This window comes from Eubalaena glacialis, chromosome 9 (assembly GCF_028564815.1).
Source record: "Eubalaena glacialis isolate mEubGla1 chromosome 9, mEubGla1.1.hap2.+ XY, whole genome shotgun sequence".
Classification (NCBI taxonomy): domain Eukaryota; kingdom Metazoa; phylum Chordata; class Mammalia; order Artiodactyla; family Balaenidae; genus Eubalaena; species Eubalaena glacialis.
The window spans coordinates 106530600-106549105 of NC_083724.1; the positions used below are offsets into that span (position 1 = coordinate 106530600).

An 18506-nucleotide genomic window follows, 5' to 3' on the forward strand; every position below is an offset into this window, starting at 1 on the left:
AGTGTTTTTGTTAACCATTTGTAGTTTTCTTTATCTAAACAGTCTACTCACATCCTTTACGCATTTCCCCTCCTGCTGGGTTGTTGTAATTTTCTTCTTATGTTAAAAAAATTTCGTGCATTATTTGCTTAACTTTTTTATGGTGTCTTGCCATATAGAAGTTTAAATTTTAATGCAGCCAAGTCCAACCTATTTATTTTCTTTATGGCTTTTGCATTTCATATCCTCATTAGTAAGTCATTGTCTTAGTCTGTTTGGACTGCTATAACAAAATACCATACATGGCTTACAAACAACAGAAATTTATTTCTCACCTTCTATGGGCTAAAAGTCCAGGACCAAGTCACCATCTGATACAGTGTCTAGAGAGAACCCACTGTTTGTTTCTAGACAGCTGTCTTCTCACTGTGTCCCCACCTGGCAGGAGTGAGGGAGCTCTCTGATGCCTCTTTTATAAGGGCACAAATCCCATTCATAATTACCTCTCAAAGGCCCCACCTCCAGACTCCATCACCCTGGGGGTTAGGATTTCAGCATATGAATTTGGGGGAGACATAAACATTCAGTCCCTAACAGTATTTTTGTTACTGAACACAAGTTTGTGTGCCCGACGCACAGTGAGGCCAAACAAACTGAAATGTGGGAGTCTGGAGCAGAGAAAGGTTTATTGCCAGGTCAAGCAAGGAAAATGGGTGGCTCGTGCTAAAAAACCTGAACTCCCTGATGGTTTTCAGTGAGAAGTTTTTAAAGGCAAATTTAGGGTAAGGGTTGCAGGGTGTGTGACTTTCTTCTGATTGGCTGGTGGTGAGGTAACAGGGTGGTGCTCCAGGAATCTTGTGCTCAGCTTGAAGTTACCATCTTCCACCTGGGTGGGGACCTTAGTTCCTGCAGAAGAATTCAAAGGTATTATTATATATATTCCTTCAGGAAGAACAAGGACCCAGCCCCAAGTCTGTACTATTGTTTCTTGACTTCTCTCCTGTTTCTGTATTCCCTCCCTTCCCTGATTAGCAACTGTTTGAACCTGCCTTTTGGAACTCAGGGAAGGTCATGGAAGCTGAATGAAGCTTATTTTCTACAAACAAGAAACGGGGGACACAGAAAGGATTTGTACCTGGGAGACCCACAGAATTCTGTTTGGTTTCACTTTCCCACCCAACAATCAAAAATATTCCCCCTTAGGGCTTCCCTGGTGGCGCAGTGGTTGAGAATCTGCCTGCCAATGCAGGGGACACGGGTTCGAGCCCTGGTCTGGGAAGATCCCACATGCTGCAGAGCAACTGGGCCCGTGAGCCACAACTACTGAGCCTGTGCGTCTGGAGCCTGTGCTACGCAACAAGAGAGGCCGTGATAGTGAGAGGCCCACGCACCGCGATGAAGAGTGGCCCCCACTTGCCGCAACTAGAGAAAGCCCTCTCACAGAAACGAAGACCCAACACAGCCATAAATAAATAAATAAATAAATAAATAAATAAATAAATAAATAATTAAAAAAAAAATTCCCCCTTGGTTTCTTCTAGTAGTTTTATAATTTCACTTTTTAACATTTACATCCTTAATCAATACAAAACATTTTAAGGCTGTGTGTTTTTGTTTTGTTTTGTTTTGTTTTGCCATACCATGTGGCATGTGGGATCTTAGTTCCCTGAGCAGGGATTGAACCTGCACCCCTTGCATTGGAAGTGCATTGTCTTAACCACTGGACCACCAGGGAAGTCCCAAGGCTGTGTGATTCTTAAACTGATGTTGGGGAAGAAGAAATTTTCCTCTACCCTTCTAGGTTCTTCTGGCTGGTCTAAGCATTAAATTGACATCAGACAGATTAACAGGGGAAAATCAAACAATAGTTTAATAACCTGTACATGGGAGACACGCAGGAAAACTAAGTAACTCACCCAAATGGCTGAAACCCTGACCTTAAATACCATCTTCAGCTAAAGACAAAAGAGATGTTGGGGATAGTAGTTTGGAACTTCAAAGAGGAGAAAGGCAATTCACAGGAAGTTGAAAAAGCAAATGTTTGGTAAATAAATGTTTGCTGGGCCAGGCAGAGGTGAGGGGACACAAAGCAAACTCTGGTCTCTGGGTCCTGCTGAGTTTCCCCCACCACACCTAACCCATATTCTTTGCAGATAACTCTGGACAGCTTTATTCTGTAAATAAGCCCTTTATCTAACTTCTTTTAGGCAGCTAAAGGGAAGGGAGAAAGAAAGACTTCCTGAGTCTCTTGTTTCTTAAAAATAATCAGCCTGTATTAATCCTCATGCCAAAGAGACACAATCTGGTGTGGCAAATTTTGCTCCCATACACCGGAAAGACATCTCAGATTTTCTTGGATGGACAGACAGTTGTCTCAATACCATTTAAAAAATAATCCATTCTTTCTTTACATTTTTGAACTTTGATTTTGTCATGTGCTAAATTCCCATTGGTCAAGTTGCCTGCAGCAGTGCAAAGCCACACTATTTTCATTTCACAGCCATCAGTATTTTACCTGTGACAGGACAGTGTGCTCTCATCATTCCTCTTCTTCAAAAAATCTTGGCAGATATTATTTATCTTTTAGAAAAATTTTAGAATTCACGTTTCGAGTTCCATTAGGCTTAAGATTGGTTGAATTTACTGAGTAAGTTTGGTAAATTTTTTTATAGTTTTCATTGGGATTATTTTGCATTACATTTCTAACTGGATGGTCCTTGTAAGGATGTTCTCCTATGTGAAAAACTATTACCAAACCAAACTTACATTTGCTCACCTGCCATGTAGTAAAGCCAATCTACTGACACCAGGTTGTCGTGAAGGAAAGTACAGTGTTTATTTGCAGGGCACTAAGCAAGGAGAATGGGTAGCCAATGCTTAAAAGACCCAAACTTCCTCATGGCTTTCAGGGATTTTAAAGGCAACATTAGGGGTGAGGGTCATAGGGTGCGTGATCAGCTTGTGGACATTCTTCTGATTGGTTGGTGGTGCAGTAACAAGGTGATATTTCAGGAATCTCAATCCTCAACCTTCTGGTTCCAACCAGCCTGGTGTCTGTGTGCTTGTGGTTAGCAGTTTCCAACCTGGGGCAGGGGTGGGGGGGGGGTGGGTCCTAGTTTCTGTAAAAAACTCAAGGATATGCATCAGATTGTTATCTATATCCCTTCAGGAGGAACTAGGAGTCCTGTGACTCTATTGTTCAGGCTTAGAACTTATCTTGTTTGACTGCTTTTCCTTTGTTTCTGCATTTTCTCACTTCTGTAATACTTAATTGCTTGAGTCTGATCTTTGGAACTTGGGGAAGGCCTAGGAGACTAAAGCTTTTTTTACAAATCAGAAGCCAGGACATGAAGGGACGTGTACCCAGGAGGGCCCTTCAGGGTCTGGCTTGGTTTCAGGGTGAATGGTTACTGTTTGTTGGAACCATACCTGCCCACCTAATGGAACTCTCTTACTACTTCCACTAGATTTTATGTTGATCACTTTGAATTTTGTAAGACAAGCATCATTCCATTATTCAACTTCCTAGTTTTTGTCTCTTTATTACATTGGCTAGGACCTCAATCACTGTGCATCCTTGTTTTATTTGAAAATTCAGTATTGTAAATTAAAGTAGGCAATTGTATTTTTATAAAATCTTCAAAGTAAAACTTGTAATGTGAACTCTGAAATAGTCACTGCAAACAGCAAAAAAAGAAAGAAAAAGAATACATCACTAATGAAATTACACATTCAAATATAGAACATCATGAAATTTCTACTTGGTAGTTAAAGGTTTCCAACTGTACCCCTCCCCCCACCATGTGCAACATTCTAAATTCTGAAAAAAAATAATCCAAAGCATCCTCTGCGCAAAATATTTTTATAAGATACAAAAACCAGTCAATATATTGGGATATAGGACATTTATCTTGTATGAAGCTACAAAGCTATACAAAAGCAGTTGACGAAGCTATACAAAAGCTGTTGAATATTGTGTTTTTGCAACTGCAGAAAGAATACCAATCTTAGATGGAACATAGTAGAATATGTTTCTACTTCAGAATAGTAGAGCTGTGTAATCTACCAGACTGCTTACTGTGAAGATGAAACTCAGTCCACATCTTGTTCCGAGGACCCTATGAGCAAATCCCTTTTATGAATAGAAATGGCATTGGTAATTCTTGAGTGACAATGTCACTATTTGTAATCATAGATTTTGTGTTTTTTGGCCACACTGCATGGCATGTGGAACTTCCCTGACCAAGGATCAAACCCATACTCCTCTGCAGTGGAACCTTAACCACTTAACCAGGGAAGTCCGTAATCACAGATTTCTCATTTTAGTCAATAATTTCTCACCTGGCTCCATACCTGAGCTCCCTTCACCTGGAATGTTCTTCTGTTCTTCTTTGCCTTGCTAGCTCCTTTGGTCCTTCAGCTCTTAGCTTACTCATCACATTTTCAAGGCAACTCTTCCTGATGCCTAGGCTGGGTCACATCTCCCCTGGGGCACCTGTAGCTTTCTCTACTTTACATTCCAGTTTCTGGTGTAAAAGAAAAATCAGAATGGAGTCAGTATTGCTAAGAGAGCTCTCTAAAATGGAGTCAGGAGGCCACTGATGAGGTGGGACTTATGCATGTCTCAGCTTGGATGGAATCTGAACTTTTGACCACTTATTGCCTTAACACAGGCATCCAGATCATCTGCACAGTGTTCCAGAAACCCAAGATACTTATGGGATCCTTATCCTAAATAACTTGTGACAGCCTATCTCTCTCTTTTTAAAAAATTTTTTAAATTAAATTAATTAATTTTTGGCTGCGTTGGGTCTTTGTTACTGTGTGCGGGCTTTCTCTAGTTGTGGCAAGCGGGTGCTACTCTTCATTGTGGTGCACGGGCTCTCATTGCAGTGGCTTCTCTTGTTGTGGAGCATGGGCTCTAGGCATGTGGGCTTCAGTAGTTGTGGCTCGCGGGCTCCAGAGCACAGGCTCAGTAGTTGTGGCTCACGGGCTTAGTTGCTCTGTGGCATGTGGTATCTTCCCGGATCAGGGATCGAACCTGTGTTCCCTGCATTGGCAGGCAGATTCTTATCCACTGCGCCACCAGGGAAGCCCTTTCAGCCTATCTCTTAAGAACAAATATTTCCCATAATAGCCAAGACATGGAAGCAACCTAAATGTCCCTCAACAGATGAATGGATAAAGAAGATGTGGTATATATACACAATGGGATACTACTCAGCCATAAAAAGGAATGAAATAATGCCGTTTGCAGCAACATGAATAGACCTAGAGATTATCATACTAAATAAAGTCAGAAAGGGAAACACAAAAACCATACGATATCACTTATATGTGAAATCTAAAAAAAAAAAAGATACAAATGAACTTATTTACAAAACAGAAATAGACTCACAGACATAGAAAACAAACTTATGGTTACCAAAGGAGAAAGGTGGGGGAGAGGGATAAATTAGAAGTTTGGGATTAGCAGATACAAACTACTATATATAAAATAGATAAACAAAAAGGTCCTACTGTATAGCACAGGGAACTATATTTAATATCCTGTACTAAATCATAATGGAAAAGAAAAAAATAAAGGAACAAGTATTTCTCTTTTGCATCAGAGCCAATTATAAGTCTTGCAAGACAACTGTAATAACCTTGTAGCTTTTGCCTTTATAACCTCCTGTTTCTCTTCCCCAGAACACTCTTGGTTTTACTTGCATCTGTGTCTCCTGAATTGCAATTCCTAAGGCTTCAGACAAAACTCTGTTCTTTTCAGTCATGATACTGATTATTATTTGATGTTGGTCCCAACTCCACCTGGTCCTTCTACCAGAATAGAAGCTCCATTAGGCATGGACCACGTGTGTCCCCAGCTCCTTAGTCCACACTTATCCAGATTTGTGGAGTGAATGAATGGATAATTTCATTCTTGAGTTTCTTAAGCATTTTTTAAAAACTAATTAATTAATTAATTAATTACTATTATTTTTTTGGCTGCATTGCTGCACATGGGCTTTCTCTACTTGCAGTGAGCAGGGGCTACTCTTTGCTGTGGTGCGCGGGCTTCTCATTGTGGTGGCTTCTCTTGTTGCGGAGAATGGGCTTTAGGCACGTGGGCTTAGTAGTTGCAGCACGTGGGCTAAGTAGTTGCGGCACGTGGGCTCAGCGTGGGGTCAGTAGTTGCAGCGTGTGGGCTCTAGGGCATCCGGCCTTCAATAGTTGTGACGTGCAGGCTCAGTAGTTGTGGCTCGTGGGCTCTAGGGTGCAGGCTCAGTAGTTGTGGCACATGGGTTTAGTTGCTCCACGGCATGTGGGATCTTCCCAGAACATGAATCGAACCCGTGTCTCCTTCATTGGCAGGCAGATTCCTAACCACTGCACCATCAGGGAAGTCCCAGAATTTTTGTTTGGACAGCATCCTGTTCTACTTTTTTATTAATATGTAATATGTCAACTACCTTATTTACTTTCTGTAGTAAATGCATTTTCTTTCCTACATCTAAGGTGCTTATAATTTTGTCAATAAAGTCAGGCCTCGAAAACATAAAATAATGGAGACTCACATCCCCTGATCGTGGAGTAGAGCATCACCAAACATCACAGCAAATATACTTTCTCAAGTCTTATTGGTAGTTTTTAAAAAATAATCATTAACTAAAGTCCAGAAAACTTAAAAATAATTCTCTTCAAATTTAATAATTAATATTTTGTTTGTATAAAATTATGGTAGTGTCTTTATTTGTCATATCTTAAAAAGTTTTTCTTCAAAAGGAAGAAAATATGAATATATTTTTAAGTGTTAAAAGAAAGATATTGAAAGTTGAGTAACGTAATCAGATATTAAAGCTTATTCTAAAGTTATAATAAATTAGGGACTTCCCTGGTGGTCCAGCGGGTAAGACTCCGCACCCCCAGTGCAGGAGGACTGGGTTCTATCCCTATCGGGAAACTAGATCCCACATGCATGCCGCAACTAAGAGTTCACATGCTGCAACTAAAGAAGTATGCATGCCGCAACTAAGAAGTATGCATGCCACAGCTAAAAGATCCCACATGCCGCAACTAAAGATCCCGTGTGCCGCAACTAAGACCCAGTGCAGCCTAAATAAATAAATAAAAATATTTTTTTAAAGTTATATTAATTAAAAGTGTGATTTAAAAAAAAATTTTTATTGGAGTATAGTTGATTTACAATGTTGTGTTAGTTTGAGGTGTACAGCAAAGTGAATCAGTTATACATATACATATACCCACTCTTTTTTTTAGATTCTTTTCCCATATAGGCATATACAGAGTACTGAGTAGAGTTCCCTGTGCTATACAGTAGTTTCTTATTAGTTATCTATTTATATATAGTAGTGTGTATATGTCAATCCCAACCCCCCAATTTACCCCTCCTCCCCCCGCTTATCCCCTGGTAACCATAAGTTTGTTTTCTACATCTGTGACTCTACTTCTGTTTTATAAATAAGTTCATTTGTACCCTTTTTTTAGATTCCACATATAAGCAGTATCATATATTTGTCTTTCTCTCTCTGACTTACTTCACTCAGTATGACAAACTCTATGTCCACCCATGTCACTGCAAATGGCATTATTTTGTTCTTTTTTATGGCTGAGTAATATTCCATTGTATATATGTACAACATCTTCTTTATCCATTCCTCTGTTGATGGACATTTAGGTTGCTTCCATGTCCTGGCTATTGTAAATAGTGCTGCAATGAACATTGGGGTGATGTATCTTTTCGAATTATCATTTTCTCCGGGTATACACCTAGAAGTGGGATTGCTGGGTCATATGGTAGTTCTAAAAAGTGTGATATTGATTCAGTCATAGAGTTCAATGTTTTTTGCTGCATTCTAGCCTTGTGACTCAAGCTTGTCCTTCACATCACATTCTTTCCTTGTTTCATCCTCCTTCTTTTTCATTTCTACCTGTTTCACAACCATTTTCCCCCTCCCCTTTGCTATTATCTTACCATTGTATATTTTATCTAGTATTTTATAGTCATTGCTTTTCTTTTTTTCTTGAAGGTACACATCAAATGTTTGCTTCCAAATCATAAATCTTTAAGTGTATTTTTTTCCTTTCATCTCAGGTGATCTTCTAAATTTTGATATTGCAGATTCTTTTCATAGATTCCAGTTTCAGAAAGCTTGTTTTTAACATACAGCCCACTGTTTTTTTTTTAATTTTACATAAATGGTATTGTAGACATTATATAAATGATTTGCAACTTGTTTTCTCATTCGACATTTTGTTTTCAGACTTTATCCATGATGATATGTGTAGTCCAGTTCATGTTTTTATTTTGTGTGACGTTCATTGTATGATCAATGCATTACTTTTTATAAAAAAATTTATTTTATTGAAGTATAGTTGATTTACAATGTGTTAGTTTCTGGTGTATAGCAAAGTGATTCAGATATCATTCATATATACACACACACACACACACACACACACACACACACACATATATATTCTGTTCCGTTATGGTTTATCACAGGATATTGAATATAGTTCCCTGTGCTATACAGTAAGACCTTGTTGTTTATCCATCCTATATATAATAGTTTGCACAGCAAATGCACTACTTTTTAATCCATTGGTAGATATTTAGGCTATTCCCATTTATTTTGCTTCCACGAACATCACCGCATAAGCTGCTTATATGTCCTGTGTTGAGACAAATGCTTCCCAACCTTCCCACGTCACATCATGCACCAGACACAGCACTACTGGTGTGGCAGATTGGAGTCAGCACAGGATGGAGCTGCTCCTGCAGGAGGTGCTGATCGCAGCAGCCCTAAATGCCCCTGGCTCTGCTCAGCCACCAGGGGACACCTGAGGACACATACAAACTCCACACATCTGCATTCAACTTGGGGCACCTGGTCGGGAAGCTCTGCCCCAGAGGACAGACTCAAAAGGGAAATTACTGGGTGTGTGAACAGTCAGCCCCAGGAATTACTGTCAAGTCACTCTTCAAAGTGGTATATTAATTTATACTCTCAAAGCCTCTTTCAATCTCAAGATTGTGTCTTTCCTCAGCTCTTGGAAACGTTTCTCTATTTATTTGATAATTTTCTACTCTACATTTTATGTTCTCTTTCTTTCCTTCTCTCCCTCTCTTTCTCTCTCTCTCCCTCCCCCTCTTCTTTTCCTCCTCTTCTTCCTTCTCCTCCTCTTCCTCCTCCTTCTTCTCTTCCCCTCTGTTTCTCTCCCTCTCTGTCTCTGTCTCTCTCGATTTCCTACTAGTTAGGCGTTGTATCTGGATTAATCCTGGTTTAATCATCTATATCTCTTATTATTTCTGTCATATTTTCTGTCTCCTCTTTCTCTCTGTAGTCTCTGAAATGTCCTAAACGTTATTGTCCATCCATATTTGTTATTTTATGTTTTGTGAAACAATTTTAATTTCCAGAGGCTTTTGTTGTGGGTATTTTCACATGGCTCATTTTTCATAGTGCCATGCTCTTGTTCTATGGATGCAATGTTTTCTAAAATCTCTCTGAGGATGCTGATCAAAGAGGTTTTATTCTGTTATGTTCTTTGTTTTATACTCTCTTGTTCTCTGAATTCCCTCTGCTTCCTCCGAGATAAGTTTCTGTCTCTGCCTTTCTCTCTCTCTTTAGAATCCTGGTTGCTTTCTTTCATGCTACAAGTTTTGTCTAATCTCTAGTGAGCCCCTAAAGGTGGACGAAAACTCTGGGACTGGAGCAGGGACTGCTGCCTTGGACTCCTCAGCAGGAGTGGGCAGAGAAGCACCTAAGGCTAAGATAAGACTCTGCCCCCCTCCCCTCAACAGCTGCATTCCAGCAGGAGGTGGTCTTCGCTCTGGGTCTGCACACCAGCTGCCCAAGTCCTTCCCTGACTGGGCACATTCCTCTGGGCTCAGGGTAAGTGCCTGGCTGATGTTCTCGGCAGCTCTGTGCACAGACTGGGGTTGGGTAGGGGGATGTTGACCCTCCTGTACACAGATCTTCAGACAGTGCTTGGTTTTCAGCCCCATTCTTCTCTCCTGCCGCTAAGTGTCAAGCCCTGGGCCCGTCCCAAATTCTACAGGCAGAGCAGTCTGTTCCCCCCCCACCCCCCCGCCAGATGCATCTCCTAGTCTAGCTGTGGTTTCCTCTGGGCTGTGGTTTCCTTTGCTATTTCCTCCATCAACGCTCTTCCGTCTTCGTTCAGTGTTCCAGAAATGGGCTGTGAGCTCTCCTCTGTGCGCACCCATCCGTCAGCATCGTTCATTCTATCAGGGTTTGCTGTCTGGTGTTTATTTACACCTATCCTTTTGCCTTCACTCTAAACTTACTAGTGCCTAGAAGTGGCTCCCAGCCCACAACAAAGCCAAGCCCCAAGGATGATCAGTGAGCCCAGGTGAAGCCTGAAGGCTCTGAGGCAAGTGCTAGCTCCAAATGCACACATTTAGCACATCAAAATGTTTGGGACATTTGAATATTGATGGATAGGTATAAGTTTGGGGCAAGGAGAGAAAGATTTTGGTTTGATTACCTGGTGAATGGCATGGCCATTTACTAAGATGGAGGAGAGGAGAGAGGCAAGAATAAGGGCAAACTCAGGGGTATGCTTCTCAGTATATTATATTTGAGAAGCCTCTAATCATTGCAGAGGTTCAGAATATGTCATTCCAAGATATGCCACTTTGGAATATTGATGATTTTGAATTGAAAGAACTTGAGAAACAGCTGTTGCAAGAAGGACACTCCGAACTTCCTTTTTCCCCCTGAAAGCAGGAGATAAATCTCCCCTGTGAAAAGTCCCCTCCCTGTACTAGGAGGGTAGAAGGCACCCATATCACCAAAGATAGGGAATTTAGGGCCGAGAAACCTGTATAAACAAACCTGTTACTTCCTCACTAGTTTACTACTCCAAACCCAAACTTCTTCATCTTGTCAATTCTTCACACATTTATTGTTTCCTTGTCTAAAAGGTATAAAAGCAGTCTGCTTTGGTCACTTCTTTGAGTCCCATATTTTTATGGACTCCCGAACATACAAAATTAAATTTGTTTTTCTCCTGTTAATCTGTCTTATGTCAATTTAATTACTAAACTAGCCACTGGAAGGGAAAAAGGGAAGAGCTTTCCTCCCCTACAATACAAACAATTGTTTGGCAATTGCTTTAAGTTCCTTCCTGGCTTACCGTGGTTCAGAGCACTTTCAGCTGAGAACCAGAACTCCTTGAACAAGGACAACTTTTGCACTTACTGCAAGTGGTATTTATCCACCAGCAAAATTTTAAACAGCTTTAGAAATCATTCAAAGAAATGTAGCAACTTAATTGTAAACATCGATTTCATTAATCATGTAATTGAATATTTGTTCAGAGAGAAGTAGGTCAAAGGTTATGATTTTCCTCAGAGTAGGGCATATGGTATAAGGCACGACTATCTGTTTGAAGTGCTTCTTTGGGCAGGTTTGATTTTTCTGCGTTCAATAACCCATCTGAGATTTCTTTGCCTAATCTAGTAATTCTCTGAAGTGCAGGGGAAGACAGAAACTCCTCAGGATAGGCATCCAATGATTTATGTTTGGTCAAATTCAGGGATTAACTCAGCATGGTATAAATAATAAGTAATGACAAGCTAAGGCAAGCTTCAGAATTAGTACTTTGTTTGGCAGAAGAAATTTAATAGACTTTAAAGACTGGAACCCAAGCTACAGTGAGTAATTTAACACGAGTTGAGTAAATATATATAGATCAAAGATACAAACTGCTGTCCTCCTGTTTAAAACATGTTTAAAAATCATGTTTTTTAAAAAAAATTAGTTACCAACACTTAAAAGTTGGGCAACTTCTCATAAACATCCAAATTTAAAAGACCAGGCAACATTGGGTATGTGTGGGCACAGGAGAGGCTATCCATTAGATAAGATGTATTCCAGGTTGTCATGGGGCCTGTCACCCTGTCTGTACACTTGGGGTTGGCCTCACCTGCATTGGATTCTCTCTTACTCACTTTATCCTGGTTTAAGAAGATTGCAAAGAAAAGGGGATTGACTATTAATGGCTTCTAAGGAAACAGGAAGAAACCAGCAGAATTTAGGCTTGAACTGAACCAGCAACAGAAACTCACTCAGCAAAAGAAACTGCACAACATCAAGAAAATGCAATAAAAGCAGACATGGTACGTGATTTCAAACCATGAATAGTACTTGGAATGCAAAATCTGCCATATATACTTTCCTAGGTAACAACATGAGTAGTTCTATTCAGAAATATTGTATAAACTCAGTTCAATAAATAATTTTTCAACATCTATTTTATGCCTAATATTAAGTTGGGCCCTGAGGATGCCAAAATTGGGAAGACAATCTCTGCCTCAAGGAAATCACAAACTAAAGGAGGAGACTAGCATATATAAATGCATAAAAATAAATGGATTTACAACTTTATAATAAAAAAGAAAAATAACTCAATTAGAAATAGGCAAAGGGCTTACCACATAAAAAATTAACTCAAAGTGGATTGAAGATCTAAACATAAGAGCTGAAACTATAAAACTCTTAGAAGAAAACATAGCAGAACATCTTCATGATTTTGGTTTTTTGATGTGACGTCACAAGTAGAGCCAACAAAAGAAAAACTAGATAAATTGACTCCATCAAAATTAAGAATTTTGCCCATCAAAGAACACTATCAACAGAGTACAAAGACAACCCACAGAATGTGGGAAGATATTTGCAAATCACATATCTGATAAGAGATTAATACCCAGAATATGTAAAGAACTCCTATGACTCAATGACAATAAAAAAAGCAACCTAATTAGGAAATGGAGAAATAATTTGAATAGACGTTTCTCCAGAGAAGTTATATAGATGACCAATAACACATGACAAGATGTTCAATATCATTAGCTATCAGGGAAATGTAATCAAAACCACAATGAGCTATCACTTTACACCTATTAGGATAACTATAGTAAAAAGACAGATAATAATAAGTGTTGTCAAGGATGTGGAGAAATTTGAACCCTCATAAACTGCTGGTAGAATTATAAAATGATGCAGCTACTGTGGAAAACAGTCTTGAAGTTCCTCAAACAGCTAAACATAGAGTTACCATATGATCCAGCACTCCACTCGTAGGTGTATATACCCACGAGAAATGAAAATATATGTCTACAGAAAAACTTGTACACAAATGTTCCTAGCAGCAGCCAAAGAGTGGAAACAACCCAAATGTCCATCACCTGATGAATGGATAAACAAACTGTGGGATATTCTTACAATAGAATAATATTCAGCCATAAAGAGGAATGAAGTTCTGACACATGTTACAACATGGATGAACCTTGGAGACATTATGCTAAGAGAAATAATTCAGTCACAAAAGACCATGTATTATATGGTTTCACCTATACAAAATGTCTAGAAGAGGCAAATCTATAGAGACAGAGTAGAGATTGGAGGTTGCCTGGGGCGAGGGAGATTGAGGAAAGGGGAGGTTGAAGGGTGATGGCTGAGAAATGTGTGATTTCTCTTTGAGGTAATAAAAGTGTTTTAAAATTGATTGTGGTGATAGATGCACAATTCTGTGAATATAATAAAAGTCAATTCAGTTGTACACTTTAAATGGGTGAATTGTATAGTATGTGAATACTCTCAATAAAGCTGTTATAAAATAAATGAATCAACACATTTGGTTGTGGCAGGTGCTCTAATAGAAGCTGGTTCCAGTATTATGTGACAAAAGAAGGAGTGTGACCATCCAAACTTAGAGGGCAGGGGAGATTTCATAGAGGAGGTGATTCACCAGACACACCCACAAACAAGAGAAAGGTTTTTTTGGCAGAAAAGCAAATACAAAGGCCTGGAAACATGACAAAGCCTGGAATGTTCTTGCCCTTGTGAACAGGGGCAAGAGGAACAAAGTAGGGGATGAAAATCCAGGTCATGGGGGACTTGGCTAGTGAGGTTAGCGATTTTAACCTTTATCCTATAGGAGCTGGGATCTAGAAAGATCCTCTGGCACCAGTATGGAGGATGAATCTGAGAGAATTGGGTATTTACTACTTCCTGCATTGTCCCACTACACTTGGTATGAAAGGCAATAAAATGCATTTGTTTTTATAAGTGTTTATATGCCAGTTTGTGACATCAGTTCCATCAACTTGTGATGTCCTTGAGGAAAGAAACTGTCTTTTTAATCTTGGCATTCCCTGGGTCTAGCCTGATGCAAGGCATAAAGTAGGTGCTGGGAAAATACTTACTGAATTGCGTTTACATGAGAATTCTAGAAAGTCTTGCTCAGGTTGTTACCTTAATAATTACATGGGAGATTTTGTATGACTCCTGTATTTTATTCACATAATGATATTAGGTGTAAAAAACACCCTCAGATGCCAGTTAAGAGAATTCTCAATAGGTAAGAGAATGGAGGTCTGAATTAGACCACTGGCTGTAGAGGTAAAGAAAATGGATTAACTTGAGAGATATTTAAGAAGTAGAGTTAACATCTAGGGAACAAATAGAAGTGGACATGAGAAAGAGGTTTCTTCGTTCACTCCCAGAAACTTGTTGGGTATTATCAGTACCATGGTAGAGGCACTATGTGTCAGGAAAAGAAAGCACACAGAAATGAGCAGGTGAGGGCGGTGGACTTAGCAGGGGGTGGGGGATAGGACAGGCAGAGTTGAACATGTGGAGTTCTAGGTGTCTGAGGAGCAAATAGATTTGAAGCCTCTGAGAAAAGACTGGATGAGGTGGTGGTGGGGGAATGGGGGACACCAAGTGTGAGGTGAAAAGCTTGCTTGAGAAAAGTCCTGTGCTGTATCAGTTTTAAGGGCAGGCAGAGGTGTGGGAGCCAGTAAAAGAGGCTAGGAAGATGGTGGGTGGGGAACTAGATGCAAGGCCAAGAAACATGGAGTTTCCTGAAGGAAGTAGTAAACAGTGCTAAATGCCACAGAGAGGTCAGGTAACATAAGGTGGAAACACGACCACTGGAATTGACAACATTTCCAAAGATTTGGGAGGTCTTTGCCAGGACAATTTCAGATGATTAAAAAGGGCAGACACTGAGCATGGAGGGTCACAGAGGAAATTAAAGGGAAGAAAAACATTTATGAAATGGAAACACCCCTCCCACTTCTGGGTGTATATCCAAAAGAATGGGAAACAGAATCTCAGAGAGATATCTGCACATGAATGTTCACTGCAGCATTATTCACAATAGCCAAGAAGTGGAAGCAACCTAAATGTCTATTGACCGGTGAATGGATAAAGCAAATGTGGTGTATATATACAATGGAACACTATTCAGCCTTAAAAAGAGGGAAATTCTGACACATGCTAGAACATTGATGGATCTTGAGGACATTATACTGAATGAAATGAGCCAGTCACAAAAAGACAAATACTGTGTGATTCCACTTATATGAGGTATCTAAAATAGTCAAACACACAGAAACACAAAGTAGAATGTGCTTACTAGCAAATGGGGACAGGGGGGAGTGGGGAGTTGTTTTTTAATGGGTATAGAGTTCCAGTTTTACAAGATGAAAAGTTCTAGAGATCTGTTGCACAACAAGGTGCATATAGTTACTACTGTACTGTACACTTAAAAATGGCTAAGATGAGGGACTTCCCTAGCAGTCCAGTGGTTAAGACTCCGTGATTTCAATGAAGGGGGCACAAGTTTGATCCCTAGTTGGGAAACTAAGATCCTACATGCCAGGTGGTGCAGCCAAAAAAAAAAAAAAAATGGCTAAGATGGTAAATTTTATGTTATATATATATTTTTTTAACACACTAAAACAGTAAGAAATGAAAACATTTAGCTTGAATGTGAAAATAATATACACTCACTGTTGGAAAATTCAAACCACACACAAACTATTTAAACCATAAATAGTGCACTGTAAGTAAGTAAAATGCAAGCCACAGATGTAATTTAAAAATTTCTTGCAGCCACTTTATTATTAATTATTTATTTATTATTTATTTTGGCTGCTCTGGGTCTTACTTGTGGCATGTGGGATCTTTAGTTTCAGCATGCATGCGGGATCTAATTCCCCAACCAGGGATCAAACATGGACCCCCTGCATTGGGAGCACGGAGTCTTACCCACTGGACCACCAGAGAAGTCCTTCAGCCACTTTAAAAAGAGAAAAAGAAACATATGAAATTATTTTAATAAATTTTCATTTAAAAGAATATATCAGCACCAGAGAGCAGAAAGCAGAAGCAAGAAGAACTACAATCCTGCAGCCTGTGGAACAAAAACCACATTCACAGAAAGATAGACAAGATGAAAAGTCAGAGGGCTATATATCAGACGAAGGAACAAGATAAAACCCCAGAAAAACAACTAAATGAAGTGGAGATAGGAAACCTTCCAGAAAAAGAATTCAGAATAATGATAGTGAAGATGATCCAGGACCTCGGAAAAAGAATGGAGGCAAAGATCGAGAGGATGCAAGAAATGTTTAACAAAGACCTAGAACAATTAAAGAAAAAACACTAGAAGAACTAAAGAACAAACAAACAGAGATGAACAATATAATAACTGAAATGAAAAATACACTAGAAGGAATCAATAGCAGAATAATGGTGGCATAAGAATGGATAAGTGACCTGGAAGACAGAATGGTGGAATTCACTGCCATGGAACAGAATAAAGAAAAAAGAATGAAAAGAAAAGAAGACAGCCTAAGAGACCTCTGAGGCAACATTAAATGCAACAACATTCGCATTATAGGGGTCCCAGAAGGAGAAGAGAAAAAGAAAGGAACCGAGAAGATATTTGAAGAGATTATAGTTGAAAACTTCCATAACATGAGAAAGGAAATAGCCACTCAAGTCCAGGAAGCACAAAGAGTCCAGGCAGGGTAAACCCAAGGAGAAACATGCCGACACACATAGTAATCAAACTGACAAAAATTAAACATAAAGAAAAATTATTAAAAGCAACAAGGGGAAAATGACAAATAACATACAAGAGAACTCCCATAAAGTTAACAGCTGATTCCTCAGCAGAAACTCTAAAAGCCAGAAAGGAGTGGCATGATATATTTAAAGTGATGAAAGGGAAGAATCTACAACCAAGATTACTCTACTCAGCAAGGATCTCATTCAGATTCGACGGAGAAATCAAAAACTTTACAGACAAGCAATAGCTAAGAGAATTCAGCACCACCAAACCAGCTCTACAACAAATGCTAAAGGAACTTCTTTAAGTGGGAAACAGAAGACAAGAAAAGGACCTACAAAAATAAACCCAAAACAATTAAGAAAATGGTCATAGGAACATACATATCAATAATTACCATAAACATGAATGGATTATATGCTCTAACCAAAGGACAAAGGCTTGTTGAATGGATACAAAAACAAAATCCATATATATGCTGTCTACAAGAGATGCATTTCAGACCTAGGGACACATACAGACTGAAAGTGAGGGGATGGAGAAAGATATTCCATGCAAATGGAAATCAGAAGAAAGCGGGAGTAGCAATATTCATATCAGATCAAATAGACTTTAAAATAAAGAATGTTACAAGAGACAAGGAAGGGCACTACATAATGATCAAGGGATCAATCCAAGAAGAAGATATAACAATTATAAATATGTATGCACCCAACATAGGAACACCTCAATACATAAGGCAACTGCTAACAGCTATAAAAGAGGAAATCAACTGTAACACAGTAATAGTGGGGGACTTTAACACCTCACTTACACCAATGGACACATCATCCAAACCGAAAATTAATAAGGAAACACAAGTTTTAAATGATACAATAGACCAGATAGATTTAATTGATATTTATAGGACATTCCATCCCAAAACTGCAGATTACACTTTCTTCTCAAGTGAACACAGAACATTCTCCAGGATAGATCACATCTTGGGTCACAAATCAAGCCTCAGTAAATTTAAGAAAATTGAAATCATATCAAGCATCTTTTCTGACCACAATGCTATGAGATTAGAAATCAATTACAGAGGAAAAAATAGTAAAAAACACAAACACATGGAGGCTAAACAATACATCACTAAGTAACCAAGAGATCACTGAAGAAATCAAAGAGGAAATCAAAAAATGCCTAGAGACAAATGACAATGAAAACATGACGATCCAAAACCTATGGGATGCAGCAAAAGCAGTTCTAAGAGGGAAGTTTATAGCAATACAAGCCTACCTCAAAAAACAAGAAAAGTCTCAAATAAACAATCTAACATTACACCTAAAGGAACTAGAGAAAGAAGAACAAACAAAACCCAGAGTTAGTAGAAGGAAAGAAACTATAAAGATCAGAGCAGAAATAAATGAAATAGAAAGAAAGAAAACAGTAGCAAAGATCAATAAAACTAAAAGCTGGTTCTTTAAGAAGATAAACAAAATTGATAAACCATTAGCCAGACTCATCAAAAAAAAGAGGGAGAGGAATCAAATCAACAAATTAGATATGAAAAAGGAGAAGTTACAACAGATGCCGCAGAAATACAAAGCATCCTAAGAGACTACTACAAGCAACTCTATGCCAATAAAATGGAC

General features: G+C 39.0%; 1 long non-coding RNA gene across 1 annotated transcript in view; it reads right to left on the reverse strand.

The window, feature by feature from the left end:
* Positions 1–450: 450 nt before the first annotated feature.
* Positions 451–18506, reverse strand: part of LOC133097499 (uncharacterized) — a 28881-nt gene continuing 10825 nt past the window's right edge. The window contains exons 3-4 of the long non-coding RNA XR_009702022.1: positions 4321–4505; positions 451–885 (exon numbers count right to left, since the gene is read on the reverse strand). This is a non-coding gene — a long non-coding RNA (uncharacterized LOC133097499). The remainder of the gene's footprint in view (positions 886–4320; positions 4506–18506) is intronic.